At 37.2% G+C, this 27,189-nt stretch overlaps 1 protein-coding gene across 14 annotated transcripts in view; it reads left to right on the forward strand.

Moving 5' to 3' along the window:
- Positions 1 to 2,407: 2,407 nt before the first annotated feature.
- Positions 2,408 to 27,189, forward strand: part of ARPP21 (cAMP regulated phosphoprotein 21) — a 150,387-nt gene continuing 125,605 nt past the window's right edge. For 7 of the 14 annotated variants that reach the window (XM_063114924.1, XM_063114927.1, XM_063114929.1 and 4 more), the window contains exon 1: positions 2,412 to 3,402. The gene's annotated coding sequence lies outside the window, so the exon portion shown is untranslated. Of the gene's footprint in view, positions 3,403 to 4,981; positions 5,364 to 27,189 lie in introns of those variants that run through there. The other 7 variants (XM_063114919.1, XM_063114926.1, XM_063114928.1 and 4 more) reach the window with 4 other exon arrangements.

Raw genomic sequence — 27,189 nt, forward strand, 5'->3', positions numbered from 1 at the left:
GAATAGTAACTATTTCAAATTGTTTAAGGAAATACACACACTTTCTCAATGTGTATAAGAATCACTTACTGCTCACTGCTTGCTTTATATTCCCTGGAGTATATTTCAGTCCCACATTGGGATGCAAAATTTTAAAATTGGCTAGCCGAGCACTAATTTTCTACATGGTTTCAAATAAGCTCGAGTCTTTTCCAATTCCTACTTTGTTGACAAAATACAACGAGAAAAGGTAGAAATTTTAGTTAAAGCAAATTAATGTTATTCTTCTTTGAAATTCTTTCTTTTTAAAATAAAGCTTAAAATCTGTGAGATACTGCAATAAATTTTGTCATCAATTTTGTCCATACACCATTAAGCTATGGAAACATTCTGTTTTGTTAAGAATAGTGACCGAGCACTTACTCCCTTTCCCCCCACTAATAGCTATAATTTCTACTCCAGTTTATTGGATCAAGTTCCATTATTTTTAGTAAACTCTCAGAGTGCAATCTGATTTGTTGTACAAAGACTTTGTGTTAACAGCCAGCTGTTACCTGTGCATCCATTCAGGAGAAGCTTGGGTGTGGTCCTGTTCAGAAGAGAAATCAAATTCACTGAATCTCTTCTCATGCAGGTTCAATTGTATAAATTTATGACACAGCACAACTTTGCACAATTTCCCACAAAGAAAAGTATGTTTTTCAGAAGATGACTTGTGATGAAAGGAAAAGAAAGTGAATTAGAAATATTTTTAGTAATTTGTTCTTGAATTACATACGGCTGGAAGGAGGGAGAAAATACTTGTAAAAATGTTTTTGGAGATGGCTGAGTAGAAGTTATTGAGATATAGATGAAGGTAACAAGGTCCTGCACTCTGTAGGTTTGTCTTGCCTGACACCTCATACAGCTGATTCATTCTTATTCCAGCAAGAGCTGAACCCCAAGGGAGATTATTTCTAATAGTTGGATAATAATTATCTATTTATCAAGGGGCAGTACAACCTTATTCTATTTTTTCAGAGAATTTTCTAGAGGTACAAATATTACTTGTTTGAAATTTATAATCAATATCTTAGCATATATGAACATTGTCACAGCTGTAGAAATCACATTTCTTTAACAATGTGGAAGGGACATCTCAAAAAATCTGTGTGGGTCATTAGTGGGGGGTGTCAATAAGTGAAACTAAAAGGAGGTGGAAAATTTTATGACATGGTTTATACTAGTTTTTTATTTGTTGTCTATTCATAAGGTTTTTGCAGCTGGTGAAAGTTGATTTTCTCCTCTTCAGTTTATTGTGGGATGGGGCGTTCATTGCTTCGGATCCAGTTACTTGGTGTCTATGTTTCAGAAGCTGAATTGCTGGATACTGTCAAAATGAGCTTTGGCAATTCCATGCAAGAGTGTACAACTATAATTTTGTTTCACATTAATAACAACCTAGCAAAGAAGCTCAGAATCAAAAGCCTTGCTCTCAGCTGGAGGCAGAAAGCTAGAGCGTTATATCTTGGCTGGTGACCTATAACGTTGGAAAAGTAGGCTCTACATTCACTCAGGAGGGGTGGGCGGTATTCCGGAAATGTATTCACTATCCTCCACGACACCTTTTCCTCCGGTGTTCTTTTTTTTTTTTTTCCTTCTCTCTCCTTTTTGGTAGTGTGCGCCGTGAGACAACGAGAGGGAAAAAAACTGAATTACAGAACATAAAAATCGCACATCTCCAGAACAAACGGGAAAACGAACCCTTTTATTATCAGATGCAACTCTGCTCCCTGCCCCAAGCCTTGCCCTTCCTGGTTTCTGCGGCACTTCGGAGATTCTCATCAGCGCGCGGGTGAGCAGCGGTCTGGGGAGTGCACTCGGTGCTGCGCGCCGGACTTTTAGTCTTGTTCAAAGCCGAGAATCTCCAAGAGCTCTGAGACCACAGATTCATTCGGGCGGGGTGAGGTGTTATTGAGGGGTCGTCTCTGCAGAGTTGGCCTGGAGAGTGAGCGCCTGAGGAAGGCAGCGGAACAAGGCTTCGCCAAGTGTCCCTGCGAGTCAGGGGGCGCCCCCCACCCACCCCCCGAGCGGTACGCGGAGGGCTGCGGCACTGGGGGGTGGGGAGGGTGGCGGGAAGGCGCGCCTGCCGGCTGCGAGCGGGGAGGCGGTGTGGAGGGGCAGGGGGCGACGTGCCAGTTTTCTCTCTGATTAATGATGCTCACGCTGCTGCGCGTGGCTCATGCGCTTTGTCTCCAGCTTTGGGGCTGGCGGAGAACGGCCCAGGGAATGGGTGGCACCGGGAGCGCCAGGCACTCCCGGCTGGTGCCAGCACTCTTGCTGGGGCAGCTCTGGCCGCGCTCCGTGACAGAGAAGCCGGGGCACACGGCAGGCACCCAGCCGCAGCCACCTCCCGGGTGTGGCGGGTCAGAGGACCCGGGTCTCTGGCCCGAGCAGCTGCAGGGCCACGTGCAACACGCGCGTTGCCTTCAGCCCGGGCGGGGACCGGACGCATCTGGGTCTGCGGGAGGAGCCGGGCGCCGCCCCTGGTGGCAGTGCCAGCCTCGTGGGAGGGCACGGACGGGCGGAGGGGCAGACGACGGAGGCGTTCAGGCAGGGCACGCGGGACCGAGGGACTGACCCAGGCTGGCTGGCTCGGGTGGGACCGGCAGAGCGACGGACAGGTGTGAGCATCAGACTGCCTGCGAGAGAGACCAGGACGCGCGGAGAGAGCACTCGGCAGGCAGAGAGAGAAGCAAGCACTCGCGTGCTGCCTCCTTCCTTACGCCGTCCTCTGACCAAGGAAGCGGCCAGGGGCACAGAGTGGGCGAGAGACTGCGGGCACAGAGGACGGGAAGAGGTGGGACCTCTTGCATTGCTGGTGGGACCGAGGGACGCAGACGGACTGCACAGACAGGCAGCCGGTAAGAGTGGCAGCTTCCAGAAAGCACAACGCAGGAAAAAGAGAATCGCGCGCTGAGCTGCCAGACTGATCAACAGACGGTCAGACTGACCGACGCGCAGACGAACGGAAGAGTAGACGGGAGGCGGCGGCACTTTTATTCCACCGGGCCAGCCGGGCAGAAAAGGTGGAGGCGGCGCCCTCTAAGAGCGTCCGGAGAAGCGACCAGCAGCGGGGGCCGCGGGGACTCAAGCCGCAGCCAACACCGTCGCCGCGGCCGTGGCTGCCAAGAGCTGTGCAGAGATCCCAGCCGACACTGCAGAAAGCTCATTTTACTACCAGTTAAATAAATCGACCAAAACCAAACCAAACCAAAACAAAACAAAAAGCCCCAACAACAACAAAAAAGCCGAGCCAAAAACCAAACCAAACAATCCAGCCAAATCAATCACTGAGAAACAGTAATATTAATAAAGTCCCCAAACTAAATCAGATCAATCAAGGCACCAAGACGCTGGGGGGATATCCACTGTTCGATCAAGGTAATAATCAAGGTTTTCCGACGTGAACATTGCATGCCTTTTGTGGATTTTTCCCCCTTCTTTCTATCTGCCATATATCTGTGCTTTTCTTCTGACTTGTTTCTTGTCTGTATTTCTTCTCCATGTTTGTAGAAAGCTGCTGTCATTGTATATGTATTGTGTCTTTATGTTTCGTCAAAGGAGGGATTCCTCTTCCCCCAAATGAGGCAGACATGGAAAGCTGGAAGTAAATTGAAAAGGACAATGCTTTTCATCAGAGAAGTCTACAGTGATTTAATGCAGGTTTCATGGTTGAAAGTTTGGAATGTTTTGTCATCTGAAAGAGAGCTATAGAAGGTGTAGAAAGTAAAAATCTTTTTGTTGTCCTGGCAGGACTGGGGTCCTGCGTCCCAAGGGTTGAGGGGGGAAAAGAAAAATGATGTTCGGTATTTTTTTACATGCTTGAAATATGTGTTTCATTGCAACCTCCAATTTAATATCTTATGTCACAGGTTGTAGATATGGTGGTAAAATTGAGTTGAGTTAGACAAGTGTATAGAAAGTTTCTTAGGAAGAGGAATTAATTCACTCAATGATTATGCATAGAAATATAGCCCCAGTAGATGTGTTGCTGTCAGCTGTTCAGGTTCAATACTTGATCACCTCCTGAAGACACAGGGTAAGGACAGAGTCCAAGCTTCAAAGGAAAAACAAAGAAGAAATTGAAAGTTATAGGGGTGGGAAACTAAGGAGTACAATGTGAGTCTAGCAGAAATTGCTTTCATGAGAATGCATTTAAAGTGTGGAATATTCATTTTGATTTCTGATTTCTTAAGACTAATTGTATGACACTTCAGCCTCTCCAAGTGAGAATGACATTTCCCGAAGTTGAAATGAACCTGTGCAAGACTTTGTTCAAATGCAGAATAAATCCAAATTGTTCCCTCCCCCTCCTCGTCCACTTTGGAGATCAAAACTGCTATGACTGTTTTAAGTAAACAGAGAAATGGAGATGACAGTAAATCATTTTTCATTTGATAAAAGTCAGAAAACCTTTGACACACATTTTAAAATAAATACACCTACTCCTTTGATCTCCTGTATTTGTTTTACCACAGGGCCTACATGCCTTAATAGGATTTTAGTTAATGTCATTTTCATGAAAAACAGTCATTTGGAAGCCAAGAAATCTAGCTATGTTTGTTCAAGTAGATGAATAATCTACTATCTTGTCAGTAATTGCTTCTGCTACATTCCTAATGTGGATCTCATGTGAAAGATTATGTATATACTCTTTTCAGGTTTATATGGATTTTCAAGGTATGTGTTTGTGTTTGATCCTATATTTCCTTTGTTATCACATTCTTTTACATTTTATCATTTCAATTAACAATATTTTTAAATTTATTGAAGAGTAAAATAAGTGTATTCTTTAAGGAATATACTTTCTCATCACAAAAGACACAAAAGAATAATCTATTACTATCTTTGCTTATCAATACTATTATGATTTGATTTAAATGCAATTTTTAAGACATTTAGACTGCTATGCACAAAATAAAAGAATTAAGTTACTCCAGAGGAATGCCTATTAAACAGAGTACTTTGTTTAGGTGAGGCATATTTAAAGAAATTTATAAAGCTCCAGAAATTGACTTTCAGCTTCTCAGTGACTTAATTTCACTACATGCTGATTTCTCTTTTATAATATTCAGCTCAGACTGAGACAGGTTTGTGTGTGCTATGAGATTTGCAAATTGCTGATCTCCCAGTGACTTTCCCTGTTAGATCCCAGTTGACTATGGTTACCTTGAGAACTATGACATTAGCCCTGTTAGAGCATGCTCCACCGGGGAGTTCTGTGCAGTCTATTTTTAATGCTATTTAATGAAGGAGCGAGCGCCTCACTCAGCAATAAAAGAAGCATGAGGGAAGACAGAGCAGTGCGTGGTTATGGATACTGGAGAACGATATTTGGAAAGGTAAAGACTAGCTGCTGGATATGGTAACTTTAATTAGGTCCTAATATATTGCATTAATGGTAATCATTGATTTTAGTGACAGAATTATATATGAATAGTTTGATAAGTGTTTTCATAAACCTCTTCACTAGTTCTTAGAAAGAAGACTTAATAATTTGAGTACCTTAAAACTTGTAGAAGATACTAACTGGGCAGTTCCTGCATGCATGCTATTTTTAATACAAGCTGTCAAATTCTTGGGTAGTGAGAAGTACAGAAATAATTACAAAATTCCTAAAATATTGTTCCACCGAAGGGTCTGGAGCTTGTAAAACATTCTGAGAATAAAATAACTAGCATGTTCCTAACATACTATGATAACCTGAAGATCTGCCTGGTGAATTGTTTTATTATCTTTCATGAACTTAGAGTCTTGGTCCAGAATTCCGGCAACTAAGTGAAGCAGGAAGTTTTGGTTGAACTTGATAGAATATTTGGGTTGTTTTCTTTCCTTAACTTTGAGATAAATACCACATATTATCTTGCTGAATGCTAAATATTTTTTAAACGTAGGTAGCAGAGGCAGCACTGGTAACTTTTAAAATGGTATAATGAGGGGCAAAATATCTCAACATTTTACGGTGTAAAATACAAGAAGCCATCTGTCTTCAACGTTTGTATATATACAGAACACCTGTCTTGAGATTGAAAGTGAGAATGTTCAATCAGAAAGGTCTCTGTTGTTCATTTTCATATTAACAACATACTGTAATCAGGTTATTTCTTTGTTCAGAATGAAGCTAATTAGACAAATTGCTTAAGTACTTTCAAAATTAATAAACATAAGAGAAAGTGAGCAGTTTATTACATTCAATGGGGAAGTGAGTCATAATTATTTTTAAATGAAGCTCTTAGAACAATGTGCAAGTTTGGTCTGGATTTTGCCAATTTTTATGAAAAATAATCCCAAAAAACAAACTACTAAGGGAAATACATCACAAGGAGGTAGTGTGATTTTTTTTTTGTTTGTCTTTTCAACTTAATATTTCTAGAGGAGGAAAACAAGCCATGCTGGCTATAATATTTCTGTTAGTGATAATGCCATTTGGACCATGATGCTGATACCTTTCTAAGCTTCTCGGTCAGTTGGCATTCCCATCTGCATTCAATGTGTATTTGTCTATGGATAAGATAATGATAAGCTACATGAGTAGAGTGTGGAATGAATCAGCCACTGAACACACAATATGCAACGTAGCCAAAAGTGAATATAATTGAGAATTCGCATTGGTATGAGGAGACAATTTAAAGTCCATAAAGTTGGGAATTGCAAATTAACCGTTTGCAAACAAGTCAGTTTAATTTCGATCTGGTTGGTGACAAGGTCAGCAAAGAATGTGGGGCTTAAAAGTGATGTCGACACTGAAAACCATTTCTTCAAATGGTAAGTACTGGCATCATTCTAATTGGTACCACACAGTGGTAGCATGTTTAGAAATTTGTGAATCTCAAATCACAAAAAGAATTGGCTTCCTTAAAAATGCATTCTATCACCTGGGAAGTTCTGGACATATTTTAAGTCAGTGATGATGAACTTATAAAATATATGCTCTCTCTCTTTAGAGAAAGAATCTTTATTTTTTGAGAAAAATCTATGGTTTCAGAAGCTCTGTGTTTCTATGGACTTTGCTTTCTTTTATTTTGCACTTTAATATTTAATGTTAAATATGATAAATGAGTTTCAAGCAGTGATATAAATAAATATTGAAGGACTGTTGAAGGTAAAAATGAATATTGGCAAGATGTATCTGTGACTGGATTTGTTTTTCTCAGGGTGTCTTTGCTTCTGAGTGTTAGGTTCTTTTAAGGTGTCCTTATGCCAAGTTCTAATAAACTGATTTTTTTTTCAGTGCCTCAGTCTTATAATTTAAATTAATTTTGCTTATCCTGGATTAATCTTGGTCCTAGATATTAAAGTACTTATTACTTATATTTATATCACAGATATTTCATTTCTATTAGAATTGGATATAAAATGAGATACAAAGTATTTAAGTTGCAAACATAATATGCTTGATACAGAATAAAGTGCTGAGACAGAATATCAAGTGCATTCAGCAGTTTAATGTTTGGTAACATTGTTATCTTGTGGTCTCAAAATCTGCTGCAGTCTGGTGATATTTTCTTAAGGCATAAAATGTCCATATAACATTTCAAATGCACCTTTCTCTAAAATTATTGGGACATATCTGTGCCTTGGGAAATAGCTATGCAGGTGAATCAAAAAGTGAATTGAAATAATTACATTGGGACAATTATGGGAATATTGAAAAAAACAAAGGTGTTGGTTTGAATACCCCAAATTGGCTCTCCACTTCCAGAATGAACCCTTAGCATCATCTTCTGCTCCTCTTTTCTCACTGCTAACATAGATCCCAGTTTTACCAGGTGGAGAGAATGTTAATCGCTGGCTATGATCACGGTAAATCAATACTTTAAATTCCTCTACACACTTTTCCCAAGAAAATCTCTTCTGGAAGTTTTTATAATCCCCGCTTAATATACCTGACAATGTGACAGGTTTATAAGATTTTTTTTAGAAGTTTCATAATCATGTGATATCTATTAGTATAAAATTGTAATTGTAACTTATTAAAATGCTGAAGAATTAGTCCAAAATTGTTTCACTCAAAGGAATATAGTCACAATTATTCCTCAATTATAAATTCAGACAACATTTTTATTCTTGACAATTGTTTCCCTTACAACGAAGAAAATCACTTCATTTTCTCCAGGTGAAGGGGGGAGTAATTCACTAATAACTATCTATTTTTAAAATGGGACTTTTACCACATTCTCACATTTCACACTACTTCACAATGATACAGCTATTCTTAAATTAGGAATCTATTATGGATAACACAAGATATTAAGATTTGTGTTAAAATCACTTCTGTAAATAATAACATTGGTTTTAAAATAATTGCAAATAAAATTTATTCTTAGTTTAAAGGAAGTATTCAAGATGTTTAACAGCAAACAATTACACCATTTTTTATTTCAAATATTTTGTCAAATTTTGTACAGGTTTATCTGGTATCTTGAATGTAATGTTTCCGTATAGAATCACATAATGTAATATACAATTTTTTCTGCAACTTTTTCATTGAGACAGATTCACAAAACTTTTTTTTTTCCAGATTTGATACAACTTTATTTTTTCACAAAACTTATCTACCTAGATAAGCCCAGTCATCTCTCCTTGATACCCACATAAACAAGGAAATAATTCCCTGTGATAGGAACATCCAAAAGAACTCAGTATCTTCATAGGCAAATTTAGTGCTGGAATTCTTAATAATGAATAAGCATTCTTCTACATTTGTGTTACTGTTGTTTGCTTCTTTATCGCACACTAAATACTTGTGATGAGATTAGAAACCATCTCTAGGGAAACAGAAACCAGAGGAATAGTTTTCAACTACTTAGCAGATTTCCATCTAATTGCCAAGATACAATACTCACTTCACAACATTCTAGTCCATAGAATCATACATTAGAGGGAAAAAAAAGTGAATACATGCTGACATATTTTGATGTAGATGAAATTGAGAATCAACAGTATCAGTAAGTGAGGTAAAATATTTTAACACCTTTACAGAACAAAACTGAACATCAATTCGAAAACTTTCATGATCCTACAAGTTCAAATAAACTATCCTTTTAACACTTATGATTAGCTATTTACTAATTGTTCCGTGTTTCAAGTTGTTTTCCGGTGATCTCTGCACTGTTACGTAGATATAGAAAAATCAAGTCACTGGTTAACAGAGGGTGGGGAAAGAGCATGTTAGCTCACTGAAATACAGTGACTACGCATACTTGTTTAACTTTTATTTGCCCATAAACTCAATGGGGAAATTAAGCTATCAAGTTGATTTTGCAACTTGTTATATGTTTCTAAAACCACAAGCTAAAATCCTCACGTGAAGTTTTAATATTTATTGGTAAGAAAATCTCTATACTCTGCATTGACATTTTTCTTTGCATCTTGCTTGTTAATATGGATGTAACTTTGGTGGAATTTCCAGTGTTGCTGGCATCTGATTTAATTTAATCATCAAAGAGCTGTTGGACAGAAAACAAGTAGGTTCCATGTGAGTATGTGACACAATCAAGATTTCTGCAGCATTTGCAAACTTTAACTACTCACTGCTTCTTTAAAACAGTTTTTTAAAAGAATGTTTTAAAACCTTTTGGTTGGAAACATGGCACTTTATTTTTATTTTTTAGAGAAAGAAGATTAAGGTTTATAGTCAAATCATGACTCTTTAAGCCAATGTAGCACACAGTTATGTCAAAATTGCCGTTGAATTCTACCAAAATAATTAATTGTCAAGATTCTGAAGTCATATCTATGATCTTACTCTTTTTATCTGGCTTGTAGGAATGATCGAGCTAACACTCTTAAATTAGATAATTTTTTGTTTTTTTGTTTATTTTGTTTATTTTGTTTATTTTAAATTTACTTTGATATGTTGGTGCTGTAAGAATTTTAGTTTCCTATTGAATAACTGGCATTGCACTAAATTCAAAAATCCCACAGCCAAAATCCCACTAGCTGGTACTAATGATTCTTCATATTTTTTACTCCTGTGCTGATTTAACTTTGGTCACAACATGTTTCCTTTGTGAAGATTAAAATCTTTCTCCAACCCTGAAATTTTCACATAATCACTAACAGGGTTCTGGAAAAATAAAATAATGTAGCATGTAATCATGTTACTTGTACATGCTGCAACTATCTGCTTACCCCTAGGATTAATAAGCACTCTAACAACTGTATGCCTTAATCTTTAATTATTGTTATAATTATTGTCTTCACCCAGAACTATGGATGTCTTCTTTTTTGGCATTTTTTTTTCAGCATCAATAAATGAAAGAATATACACAGTTAATGCGACTGAGTTTATACATTACAAAAACTTACAAGTCTTCTAGAACAAGGATGTAAATATACCTCCAAGAGGAAAATTCTTTTATTCCCCAAATGATTGTAACGTCTGCATGTTATTTATCAGATATGATGTGGGAAGCTGTAGACAGAGATGCTCTTAATTCAGTGGAGCTTCTCATTGAAATTAATGTAAAACTAATGAAGAGGTTCTATACCAAAAGTATGTTAGGAGGTTCTCTGAGAGGGAGCAGGTAACTGCTGTGCGCAATGAAGGAAGTCATTATCGAGGAAGTGTCTGGGCCTCCATGAGATCCTGCAGGTTAGAGAAATGCACGAAATGCAGATTACAATAGAAGGCCTAGATGTGGTGCATCCAAATCTCACTTCTCCAAACTTATCTCTTTAAATATGCAATTCACTGCCTGAAATGTCATTTGGTCCTGGTGTTTGGCTTCTGGGTGTGAATAAATAACTTATAGTGTGACTGTGGCCATGACTCTAAACTTTTCTGTGCTTCATAGTTTCTGCAGGTAGGTTGTGTAGTAACACCAATCTAATCTAAACAACTTCCTAGTTACGTGACTTTAGCAACTTAGTTAATTTCTCATTGCTTCATTTTCACATTTATAAAGTGAGAATAAGACCTGTATTGCAGAATTACAGCAGAAACAAAGCATCTGGCACATGGGTATTATTCACTAAAAAGAAACCATTATCCTTTCTTATGAAAAGTTTCGAGAGATATTTAATTTTGTTACGTACATGAGCCATACCTCTCTTTAAGAAGATTTTTTTAGTAATTTAGAGTATAGCTTTCCTCCATTGCTACCCCATAAAATTTTTTGGTAGTTAAAATTGGTGACTGGCTTTATTCTTTCTGTGCCTATGAAATATCAAAGGCCAAGCTGAGGGTGTAACTAATCCCAGAGGTACTCGTTGTATAAGGATCTTAATGCGTAAGAAGGCCCTTACTTAGGTCAGTCTCTAAGGGAATGAATGGCCCAATTTAGAGTTGTCTAAAAAGTGAACATTAGAGGTATTATTTCTCCAGGACATTTTAATTGTGTAGTTTCTACTATTTAAAAGGTGTGGCTAAAGAACCAAAACATTGAATAGGAAGGGGTTGGAATGGATCCATGAAGAAGTCATCTTGAATCCTGTACTAGCAGGTAAAAGCCAGTAAATGGCATATTTGGCATGGCATGGGAGAGAGAAACATTTTTCTATTCCGAGACAAAGCAAGTGGAGCTTTGAACTTGCGGAGGGGCTCCCTGGCACTCCCACAGAAGGCTTTGGCTTCCTGTCTCCAAGCAGAGTGAGCTGTTTGGACAGGGCAGCTGACTTGGCCTCTGATTTTCAAGGATCTGCACTTCATGTTGCTGAAATGAGTCAGTGCTATGCCTGTGTGAACATGACCAGAGGGGAGAAGAAACTTCTCTCCTAATTGGGATTTAAACAGTGTGTTCCCCTATCAGGAAATGGAGAACTGCAGTAATATTCAGCACAGAAAAAGGCGAGCCACACAAAGCAGTAAATGCATCTGATAATTGCATTTTTTTAAATTATAATTTGAACATCAGCCAATCTTCTAGGGGATAGCACAATCAGAAAGTTACCCAATGAAATTTCTCAAAAAGTGTCTGAGAATAAATTTATATTCCTTTGCTATTCTAATATTTGCTGGAATACAAACAAAAAACAAAGAAAGGGTATGTAGATTTTGTTTATTTTATATGTGTGTGTGTATATATATGTAGAATCAGCATAATATACATTCTTAAACACAAAAGTCATTTAAGTAAGCCACATTAAGAAAAAGTTTTCACTGTCCTTAGCAGTTTTTGGCTAGTATAATGCTTGCATGTGGCAGATATTTAATCAAAGTTTGTTGAATTAAAAATTGGCATTCATATTGTTGATGGCATCTAATATTCAGGATTTAAATCAGTTCTAAGTTAAGATTTAGTTGTTGTTGTTGTTTTTAACTGAAGTTTCACCTTAATAAGAATATGACATTCATCTTTCTGGAAGAGAACAAACAGCAGACCTTATATATAGAATTATGACTGCACAAGAGATTATTTGGACTCTTTCAAAGAAGTTCCTTCTTCAGGTCTCAGGCACTGAGTAGGGTTTCTATGGAAATTACAAGGTCCCTAAAGCTTCAGTATATTTAAACTGAATACATATGTCACTTTTCTATCTATGTGGAAGAGAACTACAGTTAACACTGAAGTCAAGGTGAAGCTCACAGAAAATCTCCAGATCATTGGTACACTCAGCTAGAGATATCTCATCCTTACTGGATATAGACCTTTGGAGGGGTTAATCATGGTGAAGGAGTCCCAGCACATGGAGAACGTACTCACTTCTCTAAAAAACAGGGCAAGTAGGCAGTACTAGATTGGAAGACAGAGGTGAGGGAGAAAGGAAGAGAAAACCCTCTTTTGGGGGGCTCCCAGACCCCTTCCTGCCTTAAGCAGAGTAGCTCTGGCCAGACTATGGGAGGGTCACTCTTTTCATCCTGCTACATCAGAAAGATGATAGGATTAATCAGGTTTAAACCCTTTAAATGGTAAAGGATTTAATCTCCCCAGGACCACTGACAACTGGATTAATGTTTTACCACTATTTATAAAAATTATCTTGTTTGAAAGGAAAGGATACGGCTGATTAAGAATAAATGAGTTTGCTTTCTTTATATGCCTCCTACATTGTAAGATGTGCTAACTGTAGCGCTGATTGAATGAACTTCCACTTACCCATCCATTTACTAAAGAAAACCAAAACCTGGTACCTTGACTTAAAGGGATGAAGAGCACCTTCTCTTTCTCTTCTGAGATTGTGAAAGGCTTTACGAACATCTGTCTAGAAAGCACCAGATTCTGACACAGTTGGTATTCTCATCAAGAGCCAGCAAAATATATTACAGACCATGTTGTATCAAAGTAAGGGAACTTCTATGCAAGTTGAATTGGGGAGTCAGCTGAGTCCCTGTATGGTAGTTATCAAGACTTATCTTTGCATCAGATAGATATAGCTATCATTCCTTCATTTATTCATATTTATTTTTCAAATACTTGTTGAGGTTTTCCTAAGTGTCAGGTCTCATGCTAAATATTTGGGAAATCTTGCTGCATAGGATTTTATAGGAAAGATGAATGCATTTTAACACTTTTGAACAATATATTGAATGAGAGTTTAAGAAAAATCCAAAATGATGGGTGAGCAATATCTTGGACAATAAAATAATATGAATTAATTTTGATAAATTAGAATAATCCTTTTTAACCAATAAAGTTAATTAGAAAAATCGATAAGTAGTATATCTTGAGTATACTTCTAGAAAATAACATGGAAGAGTGAGCACCACTGCTAAGTTTAGGGGTAAAAATTTTGTTGATGGTAATAGACCACAAACTAAAACCATCAGTTAGGTAGCTCTAACAAGATCATCTAAGACAAATGTATATGAAATTGGGATGAGTCATTCATATCCTCTTTTCTTTTTCTGACCCCATAAAGTCATATCTTTACCATATTACTAACTAGGGCTGCAAGGAAATGATTCAAATTGAGTTGGATTATGAACTGGGACTAAAATTCAATGTACCTGATCATATCAGAGGAAATACACACACACACACACACGAGGGTACTTCAAAAGTTGAGGGACAGATTTGCATTATCTTTTAATTCTATTTTTCCACAAGCTTTTTGAAGTACCTCGTGTGTGTGTGTGTGTGTGTGTGTGTGTGTGTCTATACACACACACATATATACGTATATATGAATGAGATTGTCTATTTAGAATTAAAAAGTGGGTTTTTCTAAAGGCAAGTTATTCTTTGAGTTTGTTGTGAGATTTCACATTTGTATGTTTAAGAAAATAAAAACAAAAATTGTTACAGAAAAATATTATAAATGTTCTTAATAGATTTTAAAAATAGTACCTGGATTACAGGGAGATGAGACTACACATGGTTCTATAGGCAAACCATAAAGGAATAAATAATTTCATCCATAGGTCACCTGAAATATGATTTCTTTTTAAAAAGGATGAAGTTTTTTTCCACCGACCGAGAAAAAAAATAGGTATTTGAAGGTAGACAGGTATCCAAACACATTTTTCCTGACCCAGTTGATGTTCAAATACCTTGCTCTTGCTCTGAAATATTGAAAAAGAACCTACTTTTAGAAGTTACCTATAGAGCAACAAGATTTCACCAGATGGTTTTTAAGATCTCTTTCAATTTCCATGATTCGATGACTTTTTTGTATAGTAGTCATGGAGTAGTCAAAGTTTTTTGTTTTATTATTCATAAATTTTACTATGCTTTTTTTCTTAGCCTTGCAAATAAGCACCAATGCTACAAAATAAGAGTGAAATTATTAGAAGGTGCTTTTATCAAGAATAGTTGGTAAGAAAAGAGGATCTAAGGTCTGAGACTTGGGCTCAGTTCCAACTCTGCAACTTACTAGCCCATTTCTTAAACTTTCTAAACCCCAGCTGTCTTGTTTCTTAAATAGGATTGTTACACGAATTAAATATAAAGTCTTTAGCCCAGTGCTTAGTATCAATCTATTTTTTCCTGGTGCTTATATTTTCAGTTTGTTTTGTTCTTATCACTACATTTGCTTGATTCGATAGACCTCACATAAATAAAGCATCCCCTTAAAATCCCTCCCAGTCTTGAGAATGTTTTCATGATGTGGCAGTTATCTTGAGTAATTTGTTCACGCATAACTGGAGTCCATTTTCAGTACAGCCATACCATACATCAAAAACACTTTTATGCCAATGGTTCCGTGAGGAACAGCCATCTGTGAACACCTAGAGTCCAGGCCATTCTTTCTAGACGATGCTTTTTGCACAGACTACAGGGTTTGTTTAGCCTTTCATAATCCTAGACGGGCAGTTAAGTGCCTTGAAAAAGAGATGCGGGCATGGGTGATTCAGAATTCCCAATGTACACATAATTCCACGCAGTATCTCATGTTCTATTAACGTGACCCACCTAGAGTGAGATTGTGGCTCTGGTGCTGATTTACAAAGAAATTTATCTAGGCCTCCTTCTAGATTTGCTTAATAATAGCATAGGGAGTTTAGTCTTAGCCTGCTTCTTGGAGCAATTTGGGACTGTTATCTAAGAACTAGAAATGATTTCAAATAAAATTACTGCAGACTTGTGACTTGTTCACTTTGCAGATAAAACAATGGCTACATCCAGCAGAAGGCCATTTTTATAACCAGAGATTTGTCCAATGGACCCAGCAAAAGAAGAGAGCTCTAAGATCAATTTTTCTAAAATCACTAGAAAACATTACCTCATTGTTTTGACCTAGCTGTGAAAATAGATTGTCTTTGATGTTTTAAGAAAGGATGAGGAAATATCACTTGCTTCATCATTTATTGATTAGATCCTCAGGCTTAAGCAGGGATCAAATGGCTTGTACCGTTAGCCAAGGAATTTACAGCATTGAGACAGACCCAGACCTGCAAACTTGAAGGGGCTGATATGTTTTACTTCAAGTCGTGGTGAATTGACAGAAAGCTAGACTTAAGGTATTCCCGATGAAGCGCATCAATAAGAAGAAAGGAAAATCTAAATGAAATGAATGTGATGTTTTTCTGAACTTGTTAGGGAAGCTACCATGTGGCCATTTGTGGTGGAAATCTGTACTTATTTCTGTATTGATTAGGTCATTAGTACTATTCGTTCTGCTCTGCGGGAATTACTTCACTTGGCTTGCTCCTTCTGCACTTTGAATTACCTTGTTTCTCCAGGCAAAAATTCTTATCAATGTAAAGATCTAAGATTCCTGTAGCCCTGTGAGTACCATTTGCTAAAGCCACAGGGACAGTAATAAGTAAAAATCAGTATTCCTCAACTGATTCTGAGTTTACCTTCAGATCATTTTTGATAAAAGGCTACTAGTAGGATTGTTATTTTGGAGAAATTTTTTTTATTGTTTCACACTGTAAAATGTTAGCCAATATTTATTAACTTCTTCCTGCAGGAAAAGGACTTTGTGTGCCTACGTGATGTCCTTTTGTTTGTGGTTCAGCAGTGACAATATCTCTGTTGTGGTATATTTGGGGATTCTTACATGAAAAAAAAGAAAGATCTGTATTTCATCCTTTTTGAAATTTTTTTCTTTGTAATATGAATTACTCTACAATATTTAATTGCCATTAAAAAAACACAAAGAATTAAATGATCTAATCTGGAGATCAGGAATTGAGAAGCAGGGGTCAGGGGAAGGATATGTGGTGGGGTCATGACAAAGAAGGCCATGAAAATTAACTTTTGAAACTGGTGCAAAGTGAGTGGAAATTTGTCTGTGTGCACTGTGAATCTATACTTGTGGCTGCTGTTTGGGGCATGGATGATGCCATGGGTTATCAGCTCTTGATTGCACCTGTATGTGTGGCACACTTTCTCCTGGTGTCATGGAAAGGGAATAAGGTTGAAGTCAAGGTAATCTAAGCACAAATTCCATCTCTGCCTCTCACTCACCTGGCCAAGTTAATTAACCATTGTGAGCTTAATATGCCCTTCCTGAGTGAGTTATTATACATAAAATATTTGCCATATAGTAGAAATTGTAGCTCCCTTTGCTTTCTCTACATGGACTGACTTTATTAATTAAAATACTAAAACCTATAAGAATACATGTAATGAAATTAAATATCAATATTTGCTTGGAAAATGCCATAAAGTTGTGGTTTGAGTCACAAATGTTTTATCTGTCCATAGAAAACTGAAAAAGAGAATAAATAAAATAAACCTGGGGGATTCTGCTGCATTGGCTTTTCTAAAGTGCTAACAACATATATTATATAATTAAGTAAAATAATAAAAGAAAAAAGACTACAGCACACCTAAATCCATATCTGTATTTACCACCCATCTTAATCTGAAGCAATGCTATGGATTTAAGGGACCCAATGGTTCACACTTAAGAACAAATAAATGCCGAGGGATGATTAACAGAAAATATTATTTTTTCAGAAAAAAAGATGTTTTCAAGCACATAAATGAAAAAAAAATGTTTCAAAGATGCATCTTAACTTATGAGTGAAGCTTAAAGAAAAATTGCCTTTTCATTTTTTTTTTTTTTTTTTTTTCCTAATGGATTCACAAGGTTTGGGCTTTCAAGTGCACATTTTAGAGTACTCCTTTGCGTTTATTTATAGTTAAGACATACTACTTTGCTCTCCAAATATGTGTTTTAAGCTATTCCTCTGGCTAGTTGGAAGAAAATAATACACTATTTAAACCCTCCACTTTGTCCCATGGGGAAGAATTAATACTAAGTAGATAAACTTATTTTCAGCCTACCTGCCAACACATCTATTCAATTTACTGATTTGGAGGATGAAATTATCAGTATTAACTAATATGTTTCTCCTGAAATTATCTTCCAGAAACTTAAATTAGAATTAGCCATTGTGAGCTTTCTTCATAGATTGTCCTCGATTTGATATTTACCACACAAACCCCGAGCACCTGGCACAAACACACTCACTGTGTGCCTGTGCCATGTTTGTTTGGCAGAGTGTGACGGTTGCTTTGGGCAGATGTATAGGATCAAAGTGGCCTTTTTATCTTTCTACCCTCGAGGAGTCAGTTTCTCAGATAAAGGAAGTGGTGAGGTTAACAGAAGTTTCAGCCATATCCTGAAGTAAAATTTAAGCATTGTAGGTATAATAAACTTATTTATTTATTAATAATTTGTCAAAGGTAGTGGCTTTGTCAAAATATTTGGACAGAGAAATTTAGAGACAATTCTTCATTTTTATTAATTAAATATTACATCTTATTTCACAACTTGAAGCAAACTATCAACCAAAATAATATCATTTGTTTTCCCATTTAGCTAACTTGAAAAAATGGAAAAATCTTAGAAATACTATTTATATGTAAACATAAGGATTTCTTTGACATCAGTATATTTTATATTATGTAAGGAGAACACATTGCTCCAAATTTCTTAACCTGTTTAATTCACCATATGCCTTAGCTAATCTTACTTGGATAAGCAATGACCTAGAACCAGGAGATTAGCTTTACTTTTATTGTTGGAAATTTTTTTCTGAAGAGAGAGCAGAATAAGAGAAAATAAATATGCATACCCTTCAGTAAATTTATATGTGTGTGCACAATTGATATATGCATTTAAATATATTTAGGCATGTAAATATATATAAATTTATATAGTAAATGTATAAAATTATTATTAATTTTAAATATATATAAATTTATACATTTATATATAAATCCCAAATTCATACATTTGGGATTTCATTTATTATAGTATAAACAGAGTAATTTCTATTATTATGAGATCAGTGATGGGGTGACCCAGTCTGCTTGATATTCTACTCCCTTTTCCTTCTAGTTCAGTTATTTTACTGCTAATGAACAATATCCCATTAAAGATAGGCTTGCAGAACAGAATCAGTGAGGAGAGGAAGCTTACACGTACCCCTGTTCTTTAGTCATCAGTATTGGTAAAAGCGCAAGATAGAAATAGAGGGTAAGATGATGAATTTACTGTCTCAAAGGAAGACTCAGGAATTTCTGTACATTTTAGGTATTTATTCCATAGTTCTGCCCCAGTGACAAAAAATGAACTGTACTGTCTGTCTTATAAATGCCAATTGGTGATCCAGGGCCTATACTTTAACACAAATGAGCCGTCCTATCCCTATTACAGAAGGAAATAAGCGTGAATTTCCTTATGTCATCTCAAGGGGAAATCTCAGACTGTGGCACTCTCTCTTCTGTATCACACAAGAGGGTTCATCCCTAGGGAAGTGGTTCTCAAAACTGCATGTGCATCAGGATCACCTGGAAGATTTACTAAAATATGGAATTTTCTGATTCAATAGATCTGAAGTGGGACCCAAGTATTTGCATTTCTAACAAGCTCCCAGGTAATGCTGATGCTTCTGGTCCAGGGATCATAGTTTGAGAACCACTGATCCAAAGCATAAAACTTCTCAGAACATAGAATTTGCATGATGGAAGTTTCCTAATCTGAAATATGAAATGAATACTGTAACATTTCAAAACAAACTAACCTCAAAATAAATTTTAATTTCCTTTCATTTAAAAATTATTTTTAAAATATGGCATCTTAAAAGAGATGAAGATCACAGATTCCACTAGACAGAAAAAGTTAGAAGCCTCTGTCTTGGATGATTATAGGAGAATGCAAGTTTCTCCCAAGCTTGTGTACTAAGAGTCTCTAGTGTAGGATCCTAAAATCCTATAACCATAGGGTAATAATCCCCAATCCACAGATTGAGTACTCTAGGGATCACAAAAAAAAAATTAAATAAAATATGTAAGCACTAGAAGTTAAAACTGTAAACACAAAAATGTGCAGACAAAGTTTTATAAAAGCTTTATTCATAATTGTCCCAATTTGGAAACAACCGAAATGTCCTTTGGAAGGTGAATGGATAAACTGTGGTGCTTCAATGCAATGGAATATTACTCAAAATAAAAGGGAGTGACTAATACATGCAGCAGTTTGGATGGGTCTCAAGGGCATTACGCTGAGTGAAAGAAGCCAATCTTAAAACATTACAGACTATATGATCCCATTTATATGACATCTCAAAATGATCAAACTGTAGTGACAAAGAACAGATTCATAACTGACAGAAAATATGACAAAGGGAAAGTATGCCTGTGACGGGATGACATGAGGACGTTTGCTGGGGTAATGGAACTGTTCTGCAGCCTGATTGTGGTGGTAGTCATACAACGTTATAGATGTGCTAAAATTCATAGAACTGTTCAGCCCTCCAACATGTCAAATTTAGTAGATGATAATTTTAAAATTAAAAAAAAATCAGAATTATGCCATCTTTGGGTTATGCCAAGTAACTGGATTTGCACAATTATGTGAGGTAAAAGATTAATTTAGATATGTAGATAAATGAAAATGTTATATTTCAAACAAAAGAAAAAAAGATATGATCTCTATGAAAATTGTTCCTTATAAATTGTGCTAATGCCATTTGTGCCAGGCAAGGATCTTAGGCAAATTCTGGGAAGTTGGAAAAATCTGCTTAACATAATTCTTACCTTTGTCACCCCTGGCACCCTTCCCCTATTTCCTCATTTCTTGTTTTTCTTAGAATCCTTCTCTGTAATCTTTGCTGTTTTCAAAATGATTTTCAGGGGGCAGATTTGTTCTTCTCATTTAGACTAGCTGTGAAAAACTGACAACCCTCGAACTATCATCCGGTACCTCCCACGAACATGCATGAGCCCTCAGAAACTGCATCCTCCTACAGCTTGAATAACCCAGTAACGGCTACCTCAGGGCCTCCAAAGGAAGCCCATACCATGCTGAAGTAGCTATAATTTCTAAAGACACTGAGGTCTCTAGAAGTGTCTGGAAGGTCAGTATCTCCAGAAGTATTGGCAGTTCAATTCCAGCCAGAGCTCTAATCAAGTAATATCAATAAACATCTGTTGGATGTGTGCGTGTGTTTCTCTCAGTGAAAGGTAGTCAATACCGAATACATATATAATGCTAATTATGTGCAAAGTACTCTTCTGATTACTTTATGTATATTAACGTGTGATCTCCTCCCAACCATCTGTGAGGAAGAGACTCATTATTTTCATTTCAGGCAAGGAGACAGAGGCGCAGAGAGAAACATTTAGTAACTGCCTCAGAGTCAGTGGTAGGGTCACGCTTCAAGCCCTGGAGGTCCAGCTTCAGAGTCCAAGTGGTGAACCACTATGCAACACTTTCAAGTTTGTTTGTTTTTGTCTGTAGTTTCTCCTTTGACAACAAACTGATATATTTGTTAATGTTGCATTTCAGTTTACTCATGACCCACCAGCCCTGAGATAAGTTATAAACCCTTGTGCAGATCTGACATTGTTGCACCTACTGGGCAATGGGTTCAGATTCTAGGGTCTGAACCCCATCACACAGGATGCCACTGGATTTGTGGATCTGCCAGTATAGGTACATGTGTGGACAGAGGTGAAGCCATGGCAGAGGGAGAAGGCAGCCTGGAGGCATACAAGTTGCCAAGCGTGACAGACAGCATGGTGTTTTCTGTTCTATGGGCATTTATACTTTACAGAACCAAGAAGCCACTCTCATGCTGACCACACCTGAGTGCTGCCTGGTTAGATAAGAAGTTTGTCCACGAGGAAGCTTTTCCAAGAAGCCTGCTACTGGCTTGGTGAGTCTGCTTTTTCACCCCCCCTTGGGTGAGCAGAGGGGATCTTGCCTGAGGGTGTAGAGAAGAACACTTTCTCTCACTCTTTCTCTGATTCAACTTGTGGATCAGACAGGGGAGAACAAGGATCCAACCCAAATCACAGAAACAGAGAGGTTTTCCTTAGGTTCAGTGCAAACCAGCTCCTTCTCTTGTTGGACTCTCGAGATGTTCCCACAGATTTTTTTTTTTTTTTTTTCACTGAAGGTCTCAGTCAACTCAGTCCTAAAACACAGCTGTAGGTTGAGGCTCCACCACATTGTGGTTTGCTCCATTCATCGAGGTAGTCTCCAAGCCAGAGTCTCAGCACAGCGGTCAAGGTGAGATGCCACGAACCTTAGAAACAGTCCTTCCTCCAGATGGGGTAGCATTCTGGCCTTGGACCAGAGCTGACACTTCCACATATAGCAACATGGGCTTTTGTAGTTAATTTGCTTCTCGGTTTTGAGATTACTGCAGAATCAAGGACTGAGTATGCATTTTTGTATTTCAGTGGGATGTCTAAGGCAACTTTACTGATGAAAAATAATTGCACGTTTCTGGATAAGGATAGCAGAAATGATACTCTCTTATGATAAAAGATGTAGTTATTATGTGTTTTGGCATCTTTCTTTAATAAGTACCCATGACTGTGCGGGGGGGTGTTGCATTCATTTTTGGTGAATGCATTCCAGATACATACATTGAACAGTGTGATGGGAGGCAGTCAACAGAGCATGGGTTTTTGAGACTTGTGTTTGAATAATTTCATTGCCATTTGTCCTTGGGCAAGACCTTATCTTTCCTGAAGGTCAGTCTTCTTTCTTTCTTTCTTTCTCTTTCTTTCTTTCTTTCTTTCTTTCTTTCTTTCTTTCTTTCTTTCTTTCTTTCTTTCTTTCTTTCTTTCTTTCTTTCTTTCTTTCTTTCTTTCTTTCTTTCTTTCTTTCTTTCTTTCTTTCTTTCTTTCTCTCTCTCTCTCTCTCTTTCTTTCCCTCCCTCCGTCCCTCCCTTCCTCCCTCCCTCCCTTCCTTCCTTCTTTCTCTTTTTCTCTCTTTCTCTCTCTTTCATTAACATATGTTAATGATTAGTTGCAGTGAGGATTAAAAGCACTATGTGTAGTGCTTTTTTTGGCATTTGGCATGTAAAATGATATATGAAAACATAGTAGCTATTATTTTTTTAGCATGGGTTAACATCTCTGTGTTTTAGTTGAATTAAATATGAATAACTATGGGAATTTGTGATTATTGTTATCTGGATAACAGCTTTGTAATTTACTTTAAAAAAGTGATATGCAGTATCGATTCCCCTCAGCTACAGTGGTTTTTCTCCTGGTGACATATTAGTAAGTCTTGTGAGGAAATTAAGTTGTTTAAATATGAGCTTGACTCTAATACAGCCATGGAGGTAAATATGTGTCCATAAAATGAAGTACTTGATGTCATTAAGTAGCTGCCTTTTAGACAGGCCCTTTTCTGAACTGACTCCTCTTTGGCCCCCAGGCTCTGGGGTTTATGGGTGGACTGATGCTTTGCTGAATTTCAGGGATGACTATCCAAATGTTACTCACAGTAGGCGTGGGGAGAGATGGAGTACAGGCCAATCTTCTGCAGCTGGGAAGAGCAATTAGTAGCTTCATGAATTAGGGTCTTGTTTACACTGTTGTCCAAAATAATCATTTGTTTGTTTTAACTAAGATGTTTTATCTTCATCAAAGGCATCAATCCTCATATTTAAATGATGAGGTCTTTAAATCTCACAAATAATGTTTAAACTACACAGCAGGAACCCCGTCACAGTTCGTATTTTCTCTAGCCGACTTTGGTAATCAAAACATGAGTCACGTATATTCCAAAATTTTTTCCAAACCAATGTGAAAATATGATGTGATACATATTTCAGCAACTTTTTTGACACAGACCCATTTTAAGAAACATCTTTTATGTGAAGTCCCAGCACACACACACACACATGCATGTCAACACACACACACACACACACACACACACACACACACACCCAACAAGCACTTGCACACATATACATAAAATGAAATTTTACAAAATAAGTCATAGCCTAAATTTGGGTAATGTGTTCTAATTATTGCCTATTTTGTTCTTGTCCATTTTATTTCTCTACATCCATTTCACTTAATTCTATGTTCTATTTATTTCATTTAAAAAATTCAAATTACGACCTATGATTTGACTTCATGATTTACTAACAGTGAATTTTGAAATACAGTGATATACATATTCATTTTATTACGATTCTAGCTTCTCTCACAATATTTGTAGAAAGGAATAAATCTGGCATTACTGTGTCTTTTTGATTTTCCATTACGTGTGGTTTTAATACCATGATCAAAATATGTTGGAAATCATGGGGCTAAATTATTATTAAATTATACTCAGTTGTCCCTGGAAAGGGATTTCTTACATAAGGTGGTCAGTGTATACCTAGAAAGTATTTGCTGATCTGAGCTGTGTTCTTCATATAGCCATAGTATACAAGCTTTTTTTATTGTTTTTATCTGTGCCTTAAAAACAAGTTTTAAAATATGATAGTATGAATATAATATAAACAGTAGTTTAAATAATTGAAAAATTCATATACCTTTCTTGGTTTTGAAGATTAAAAGACATTCCTGGAGTACATTTATGTTTTCAAAAACATTTATTAATTTTCTATTCTGTTCCAGACATCTTGGTGGGTCCTGGAGACCCACAGATATGCAAAGCATAGTGCCTGCCCTTGGGGAACTTATAGCCTGACTTTCAGATAATTTCAGGACCCTATGATAACTACCAGAGCAGTGTATACCCTGATAGAGGCATTAATGTGAACACAGAGGAGAAACAGACCATGGAGAGTGGGTGGGAGATAGCTAGGGGATTTGTTAGGGAAGAGGTGATTCCTGGATCTCATTTCATTGGTTAATATATAGGTTTAAAGCTGTGATCTGTCACATGTTGAAAGATGAGTTTCTCAAAAGGAGGGACCCTTTGAAGAATGGAGGTGGTTTGATGTGTTTTCAACTGGTGTTGGGGCTACCTGCTTTATACCAAAAGCACTGTACTGTTAGGATCAGCTCAGTCAAGAAACACATGGTGCAGGATGACACGTAGGTGTGTAAAAGTTCACTTAAGTTCTTGTAATAAAAACATCAGAGCGCTGTTCTGTGACAAGTGTCACAGGTGTGCATTGCACCATCTGCTGGCATAGAGAGAGCATGAGACACATTGCCAACGGCCAGATCAGTGTTCTAGCCCTGACAAGCCTTCGTGGCATCCTTCTCAGGGACTCTCAGGTTATGGACCTTGCCTTTTTTCCTTTTTGACCAAGTGCAACGTGACAAGTGGTTGATCAAATATGAGGGGTCTTCATAAAGTACATGGAAAGATTCATATTATCATTTTATTCTATTTGTCCATGAATTTTTTGAAGTACCCTTGTAATCGTAAGGTATTGCTTCTAAATTAATGGAGATTATTTTAAATATTTGCACTTAACTGGTTCTTCTCATTTCCTCCAAGGGTCACAGGGGGCAGTCTGTTCACATGTCTCAATAAAGAGCAAGATGACATCTATAAATGGTCAGCCCTGCCTGGCCTCCACAGTACCTCTGGCTCTCCCTCATCTCTCTGTGTTTGCTCTTAGCTTCAGTTTCTGAATCTGGCCCAATCTCTCCAGATACGAGCAGTCTGAGTTCTGCCTCTGCCTCTCCCTACACACATACACACCCTAAACGGGCATCCCAACTTTGACCTTGCTCCTTTTGCCCTTTAAACCATCCTCGATATTGGCTCTAGCCTGTGCCCTTTGAATCTCTTCTGCACCATCCCTAGGAAAGGAGAGCCATGCTTGGACTCTCACGTAGGGAAGGAGGAAGTTTGCTCTTCTGTGTGTGTAACAACATGTTAAGATAACGACCAACTTCCTTCTCAAGGTTCACTTCTTGATCGGTAATTGTCAGAATCCAAAGGAGAATTAGTAACTCTTGACTTAAGGTTTCTGAGTAAATGTTTCTGTTCTTACTTGTGAGATACTATTCTCTTTATCTTATTGGATGAGAGGGAGCTTTTTTTGTTTGTTTGTTTGTTTTTAAATCATGAATTAGTCTAATCGTTTTTCTTAAAAATTAGTTAACTACCTGATAAGATAAGATTCATTTGGAATTTATTGTTAAGCATACTTACTGAAAAACTGACAAGTACATGGAAACTACATTGAGTAACTCCTCATTTTCAGCAGATTGGTCAATCTCCTGAAGGTGGGTTTTGGACCTTTGTACCTCTCACAATTTCTAGCAGAATTCCTTGCACCTAGTAGAAGTTCAGTAAATAATTGTTTATCAACCCCACTGGCATTAACAAGGCCTGATTACACACATAATCACCTACACATGGATTATCTGGACAATTAAAGCCGGGTCCTCCAGGAGACCAAATGTTTTACTTTGACCAATTTAATACAAATCTTTCCAGCCTTGTGAAACATCAAATACTGAAAATAAATTAATATTCTCTTATTGATTCATTTTCAGAGTATGAAAATCCGTTATTGAGCTGTACTCATGAGAATCATGATTCATGCTGCTAAAACTTCACCTCCCCCAAGCATGTTCACAAAGAGAAATGGCAGACAGTGGTACACAAAGAAGGAAAGAGAAAAAGTGACTCTGTGAGTCCTTACCAGTAAATTTCATGGAATATTTGTCAGCACATAGTAACGTGATGCAAGCGTTAGCTGCTATTTTAATTGTTTAAGCTGCTCCTTTATTAGAATCTTTGAAGTGCTAATGTGTATGCTCCATGTAGAGTATTGGAACTTGAAAATAAATACAGTGCAGAGAAATCAGAACTCTTATTAATCCAGCTATATGATTCAAAAAATCAACAGTATTCAATTTTAATAGATCTTTTTATGGTCTGCCTCTTTCCCAAAAGAGTACTTTAGGTAGCCAACAATAATACATATTTCCCAGAGAGAAAGTGAGGCACTGTCAGTGCCTTTAAACTTGTTTTGTGACCTTGGGCGAGTTTCTTGGCCTTACTGAGTTTCAGTTGTCTCGTGCGTTTAATGGAAACAGTGATGGCTAATTAGTAGTGGTTGTGAGGGAATAAACCAGATAATTTGTATAAGCTTATTAACAATTTATAGGCATTCACTAATATGTTGTCATGATATCTTGAATACCTATTATGTGTCAGGCATGATGTAAGCTGTTGGTGGTTTTGAAATTAAATTTGCCAATATAATTTTCAGAGGTGCCCTTAAGTAGACACACTTTAGACTTGAGGTTAGAGGATGATGTAGCATTACAGTGGCCTCTGAGAGTTAGAGGTAAAAACAGGACCAGATTTCATGTGTAGCGAATTCACAATTTGGGGGAGAATGGCAGTTTTTTTTGTTTGTTTGTTTGTTTTAAGAATTAAATGTGTGGTCAACATGTGAACCAACTCAGAAGCACCGACCGGCATGCAAGTGAATATGGTGTGTACATGTTTTAATATCCTTGTAAATAGTACAAGATTTGAAGCAGAGATAAGGTGTCAAGGGTTAAAGAGGTGATTTAGAGGAGCGTACAATAGTTTAAAGCCAAGCAGTGATTCTCAGCCTGGGTGTTATTGCCACTGCAGAGCATT

The sequence above is a fragment of the Cynocephalus volans genome, chromosome 11, assembly GCF_027409185.1.
Source record: "Cynocephalus volans isolate mCynVol1 chromosome 11, mCynVol1.pri, whole genome shotgun sequence".
Lineage (NCBI taxonomy): Eukaryota > Metazoa > Chordata > Mammalia > Dermoptera > Cynocephalidae > Cynocephalus > Cynocephalus volans.